Source organism: Hippoglossus hippoglossus, chromosome 22, assembly GCF_009819705.1.
Source record: "Hippoglossus hippoglossus isolate fHipHip1 chromosome 22, fHipHip1.pri, whole genome shotgun sequence".
In the NCBI taxonomy this organism is placed as follows: domain Eukaryota; kingdom Metazoa; phylum Chordata; class Actinopteri; order Pleuronectiformes; family Pleuronectidae; genus Hippoglossus; species Hippoglossus hippoglossus.
Window position 1 is genome coordinate 9,769,124 of NC_047172.1, and position 6,463 is coordinate 9,775,586.

Here is a 6,463-nt window from a genome sequence, read left to right on the forward strand (position 1 = left end):
CAGGTCCGCAGGTACAAACACCTCCCATGCGCTGCGATGTGTATTTAGGTAAACATCCATCCTAATCAGATGCACCGTGAATCCAGAAATTATACATCACTGTACAACTAGACTCAGCAGAGCACGTACCTCCGCCAGGGCCCAGCGGTCGCCTTAAATTTAATCAAGCTGAGATTTAACACACTCAAGAGATTTCAGTCCTGTAAATTTGCCCGATCCATGAATTATTCCCTGGGAAAATGGTGCAAATGTCTCACAATGTTAAAGAAAGTGAAAATAAAACCTGTTTCGGATCTGCAGCAATATTTCAGTTGTTCTCTGACACATACGCATCCTCCCACCAAGTTCCCTGGTAGTTTGTTGTTTTAGTGCAATCATGGTCACAAACTGTTAACACATTTCGTTGAAGTGAATCATTTCTCTAAATGATTAAAAACCACATCACTGAGCAGGTTCCTCCTCTGCACTTATTTAAAGCTTTATCTCTGACCTCAGGCACCCTCTGGCTGCTCTCACACATTCAACATATTAGTCAGTTTTCACCTGTCGTAGGCAGTGAAACCTCCTCCTCTTCCTCTTCCTCCCTCTCACTCCTCCATCCTCCTCCTGCAGTGCTGCTGACTCATTTCTCTGGTTGACTTCACAGCACATATTCAGGTCAGGCAGCAGCGGCACCGCGGCTCAGGGGTACCAGGGTCCACACAGGCACCAGTGTGTCAGGGCAGCAGCTTCCTGCATGTGAACTCAGGGCAGATTAAACAGCACAAGAGCAGGGGGACGCTGTTAACCCGTGAAGACCGTCACCAGCGAGAGGCCATTCCTCTCTTGTGGTTCATGGACAGAGACGATGGGACGATGGCACCACTCCTCAGACCCTCAGAAGCCAAACATTTGGTGACTTTTTTAAGTAATCAATAATGTGAGGGGAACTGGTTCAATCATCCAATCAGGGTGGAAAGGTAACATAAGACGACACCTCCTGTGTTTTCAGCATCATCTGAGGTTTTCTTTATTAATCTGAGTGTGTTATTCTCATATAAAACAAAATATACAGCAGGCACAGTTAGTAGACAGAATCTTGACAAGAACTTTTATTTTAAAGAACTTCACTATATTTAAAAGAAAGTAAGTACTTTCACTCTAGTAGAAAAGTCAATGTGGTACTTTTACTTTCACTTGAGAACATGTTTGTCTTGTTGATTTGTACTTTTACTTGAGTAAAATGTTTCCTCCACCACTGGTTCCCAGTTCATTTTGGTCCAACGAATGTTTTAACCTTATTGGTAGAACATTTCAGTGTTAATGTTGCATCAGGAATCCAACTCTCCTTTTATTTGTAGTTTTCTAAAAGCCTTTATTGTTTCAAAATGAATTGTCAATAAAATAGTTGATAAGTGTAAGTGTGGAAAATAGCCTGAATGCAATGCAGGTAAGGACCGAGACTCATTTAACTCCCTACGTGAGCATTTCAATCTTTTGCTCTTAGTCTGCATCTAGAAATCAAAACCCTTCAGCTCAGCTCAACACGTTCAGACTCGTGAGGAAACTTCTCACCTGAGATGAACTGACGGACAAGAAAGGAACCAGCCTGGTTATTTTCACGTGAGGTTTATCAGACTGGCTTGTGCAGATTATCTGCAGGAGCAGAAGTTCTGTCGCACACAAGGTGAGGAGCAGCGAGGTGAAACCGTTTAAGAGGAAAGCTGCGTGTGCTGACTCCGCATTCCACAGCAGCTTGTGGTTTTCCTCTTTGTACCTGAACAATTTGCCTCATTTGTCTGCCTGCTTATTTCGCATACAGTCAGCTGTTGTTCCATTTCTCTCTCTCACACACACACACACACACACACACACACACACACACACACACACACACACACACACACACACACACACACACACACACACACACACACACACACACACACACACACACACACACACACACACACACACACACACACACACACCTCAATATAAAAAAACTTGCTGAGCTTGTTCTGCAAAATGTATAAAAAGACACAGCTTCACCGACACAGGTTCCGACACGGAGGCGTGTTACAAACAGGTTGGTTTTTTATTTTTATTGGAATACATATGGTCTGCTGTACAGTTGGCAGCTTCGAGAGACCTACATGCAGAGTGCGCCAGCCACAGTAAGGTTAAAACATGCACAATGTATTAAGTCTAAAAACAGGAACAAAAAAAACAAAAAAAAGATGAAGAAAAGAACAGCCTCCCCGACAACAACACAGTCCATCTGGCATCGCCGACACGCTGAGAGAAGCATTAACAAATCATATGTGACATACGTGTGTGTGTGTTTGACACCTCTGTCTGTCGGCCTCCTTCTTCTGCACGTACATTTATACACATTAAAAACGGTTGATTGTACAGGCCTCAAATTCCTCAGTCTGTGCATGTGTGTGTGAGAGATCCAGTTATACACGTCGTCTTGTCATTCCTATTAGATTACTCCTATTAGATTATTTATGTGTGTTTATATATATACACGTGAGTGAGTGAGTGTGTGTGTGTGTGTGTGTGTGTGAGTGTGTGAGTGTGTGTGTGTGTGTGAGTGTGTGAGTGTGTGTGTGGGGCCTGCATGTGTCTTTCTTTGGCAGCACGTACAAACATACAGCACAGACCGTGTACAAACCCTGAATTTATGAGCGAGGGAGAACAGAGCAGCGAAGAGGCCGGACCAATGAATGGCCCCCGATTAAAAAAAAAAGAAACACACACACACATGGTGAAGCACTCAGCACTGCGGACCTGTTCAGCTCTGATAAAACGCACATAGCTTCTCTCTTCAATGGCTATGACACAACCCTGGCTTCTCTCTCTCTCTCTCTCCCCCTCCCTCTATTTTAAATGGTCTCATCCCGTGGCGTCTCGTCGTGAGAAACATTAAAACAACAAAAACACAAAATGCAGGAAGAAGAAGAAGAACTCTCCAGGAGTGTAATAACAACGAGGAAGACAAAAAAAAAAAATACCATTCTTTAAATCAAGATGGACAAATACTTAATATATTTCAATAATAAGGCCCACTTTACAAAAGTACGAGATTTTCCTTAAATAAAATCTATCCGATATAGCTTCCAAAATAAGACATCTTTTGTTTAACAAAGAAATTAAAACATACATAAGCAGAAAACAACAACAAAAAAAACCCCTCAAATTGAATATTTCCCCTTTTATTTCAGTATTTTAGAAACACGCCGGCACCGTCTCTCACTGTAAACTGGGAATACTGTGGAATGATTTTGGCACTACGTTAGAAGGCGGAGATGCAGGCCATACCTCAACAAATATGATTCCATAATCGATTGCACGCCAATTTCCTTTTTCTTTAAGCCGCGAGATGATTCTTAAATCCTCTTGTAATCTGGCTGGTGCAAAAAACACATACCTGCCCGGTACGCCCAGCTCCTGAAAACAGATTTTAAATCCCGGGACACAGAGGAGGAAGCTTTTTGACAAAAGGGGGACTAAAGGGGGCATTAGTCGTTTGAGGTCTTAAAGTTAAGTGCTGGTTAAGTGCAGATTACAGCCTACGCCACCCAACGACACCATGACCCCGGCTTCACAATGGAGGCCTTTGAGGGAAACGGGCCTGTTTCGCTGCCCGGGAGCCATTTCTGCCGAGGCCACTCCAATCTCCACTAAGTACATTCTAGTCTACTTTACAAAAGGGAAAAAACAATGACTTGTAAATAACGGATGTTTATACAAACACCAGCGGAGCTTTAGAGGGTTTCTGTTAAGTCTGTCTCTGGTATTTCAGCCGGCGAGGAGAGAGCGGCCTCCTTCCTCTCCGCTGCCTAACCACCTCCTCCAAACCACATCCTCCGCAGCCGTGTCCGAAATACTCTGCTACTACTTCTGATTCTCTGATTCAACAAATGGTTTTTGAAACTGCCGTCATTCAGGGGTCAGAGCGACAGACGAACTCTGACACAGCACCCAGCTGCTTCTTTACAGCGCCACAAAAGCCTCACAAGTCTCGAGACCTGTAAAGTCTTCACTCGAGTCCCAGAGGACCAGTCAGTGGATTCCACCACGTCAACACGGGCTCTCGCCGCTGGAAGCAGCCACCAGCGACTGGTGGGTGGATTCCGGGGGAGTCCATCTCGGTCAGTCGGGTTTTGCAGTGGCGTTCATGTTCTTTCGGGCCTTGTGAGGAGGAAAGGCGTCGCGCGTAGCAGAGGATAGAGTTTCAACTTTGCCCTTTTAAAAAGCCCCACTTTCTTTGAAGCCCCCCAACAAGTCATAAAACCTACAGGTTCCGACAGCTGGCCTTTACAGAGGACCCCCCCGACTCCAGTGCTCTCCAGTGGGAGGAGGGAGAAAGAAAGACAAGAGAGGTAGAAGAATGAAGGGAAGTTACAGAGACACAGAAATGGTGGAGGCTGCGCGGTTCGGATGTGACAGGGATGGATGAAACTGTTTGCGTCCGCATGGTGAAGAGTGATTTATCGGCTGGAGGGAAGGAAAGTGACACCAGATCATTTCTGGAGGCGTCGGGGGCAGGATGAGGGTCGACGGGGGCGTCGGTGTGAGAAGTTGCATTACCCAGCTGCCATGTACAGTAACACTAACCCACGGTGATGTCAGCCATGAAGATAAATCTAAAAAAAACCTAACAAACACATGTGCAGCTTACGACACACACACGCGCGTTCACGTCGGGCTTTGAACAGGAGCGCTGGCGGACATATTAATAACAACACACGCCGACGGGCCACCACGTGCATCTCTGGCAGAGCCGGACATGCGATACCCTCGTCCGCTTGAATTATCCCTGAAGTGCACATCACCGCCGAGCCGCGTCGTCCTCTTCCTCCCTCCCTCCTATTTAGACGCCCTGAGCCAAGACGGAGAGACGGGATTAGAGGCAGCCCTGACCTCTGACCTTTCAGCTACCCAGGGAGCTGCCCATCACTATCCTGTGACAAGCTGCTGGCCTTCAATAAAACGGTACCCCCCCCCCGCCCCGTGAACAAAATGGCACATATCACTGCTGTTCGAGGGAAAATGAGATTCCAAAGAAGATGGAGAGAAACAGAGAAGGAAGAGAGGAAGGGGAGATTTGGAGTCTCTGGATATAGTAAAAGGAAAATTGGAAGAGAGATCGAGGGGGAAGAGCTGGCAATTCCTCGTGGTAAATGAGAAGAGTGGAAGTAGAAACAATAACAGAGAGCGCACAGAAGGACTATATGATCATCACGTCTTGGCATGAGCACCGAGAGCTCTGAACAGTGTGTCTGGTCTGGTTCTGCTCCATCATAAAGCCAGAGGAAGAGGCCACATGGCAGCCGACTGACAAATCTAGAGGATGTAGCTTTTTGGGGCCGTTGCGGTCTGTTTCTTTCGAATGGGACTTTAAAAGTCGGGTTAGAAAAAAGAATGGCTTCCTGGGGAACGTTGCGTTGACCTCAGTCGTCTTTTTCAATGTTCCGTGTCACAATCACTCCGAATGTTAAAAAAATATATACGATCAGTTCTACACGTCATTTAACTGCTCAGCGAGTGGAGGAACATGATGTAAGTTTATACTTGTTAGAAGAATCTTCTTTTCTTATTATATCTCAAGGCACAGATGAACATACTGTTGATGTTTGTAGCTAAAGGTCAAAGTAATGGAAATTTAACCGTGGTGAAAATGGTAAACAACCATCTTAGTTTGGACTTATCACCAAATTATGATTTGCGTGAGGATTTGCCGGGGAACAGTTTGACTGATCACCTCTCCTGCAGACCTCTTCACAATAAAAGCCGCTGCACACACAGGGAGTCATAAATATCACAGCTCTATGGTGGCTGGTGGAATAGAGGAGAACTCAGACGGATCATTCCCAGCAGGGTCTGACTCTGGAGATGTTCCGATACCAGCATCACAAATGCCTCCGATACAGCTGGAGGTACAACCTGATACCACCTGTTTAAAGTAAATTAGATTCATTCGATAAAACTGCAATTTTCTTTTTCCCGGGAATCAAGTCTTCTTCGCCGCTCCAAAACAGCAGTTGTGCTGTACTGCCACTGGCAAGTCTTGTTTTTTAGAGCGGCGAGGAAGAAGGGATTTCTGGATAGTGTCGCTAAAATGTCAGCAATTTGGCAATATTTCCGTCCCACAAGTGAAACGGCATCTGCACCGTCAGCAAGACCTCAGCTTCGAGGGATTGGCACGACACTATCTCATAAAACACAATCTAATAAAGATCTTTTATTTTTATAAACTGGGGCCGCACTCTAACATCTGGTTAAAGGAAGCGATTGTGGTGTTTTTCTACATTTATTTATTTGTGTTCGTTTTCAGTTGCGACTGTCGGACTAGATAATAGAAGTTCTATGGTTTTCATTCTCAACAACAAACTATGATCACTTACATACGGGGTTGTTAGCATACAACTGTTAAAATCCGTTATATGAGTTATTTATATCAAATGCACTGGTA

The 6,463-nt window shown here is 45.1% G+C and overlaps 1 long non-coding RNA gene across 1 annotated transcript; it reads left to right on the forward strand.

Annotated features, from left to right (window-relative positions):
* Nucleotides 1-2,333: 2,333 nt before the first annotated feature.
* Nucleotides 2,334-2,738, forward strand: LOC117756638. Its single transcript, XR_004612825.1, has 2 exons — nt 2,334-2,532; nt 2,588-2,738. It is a non-coding gene; the product is annotated as an uncharacterized LOC117756638 (long non-coding RNA).
* Nucleotides 2,739-6,463: the final 3,725 nt, after the last annotated feature.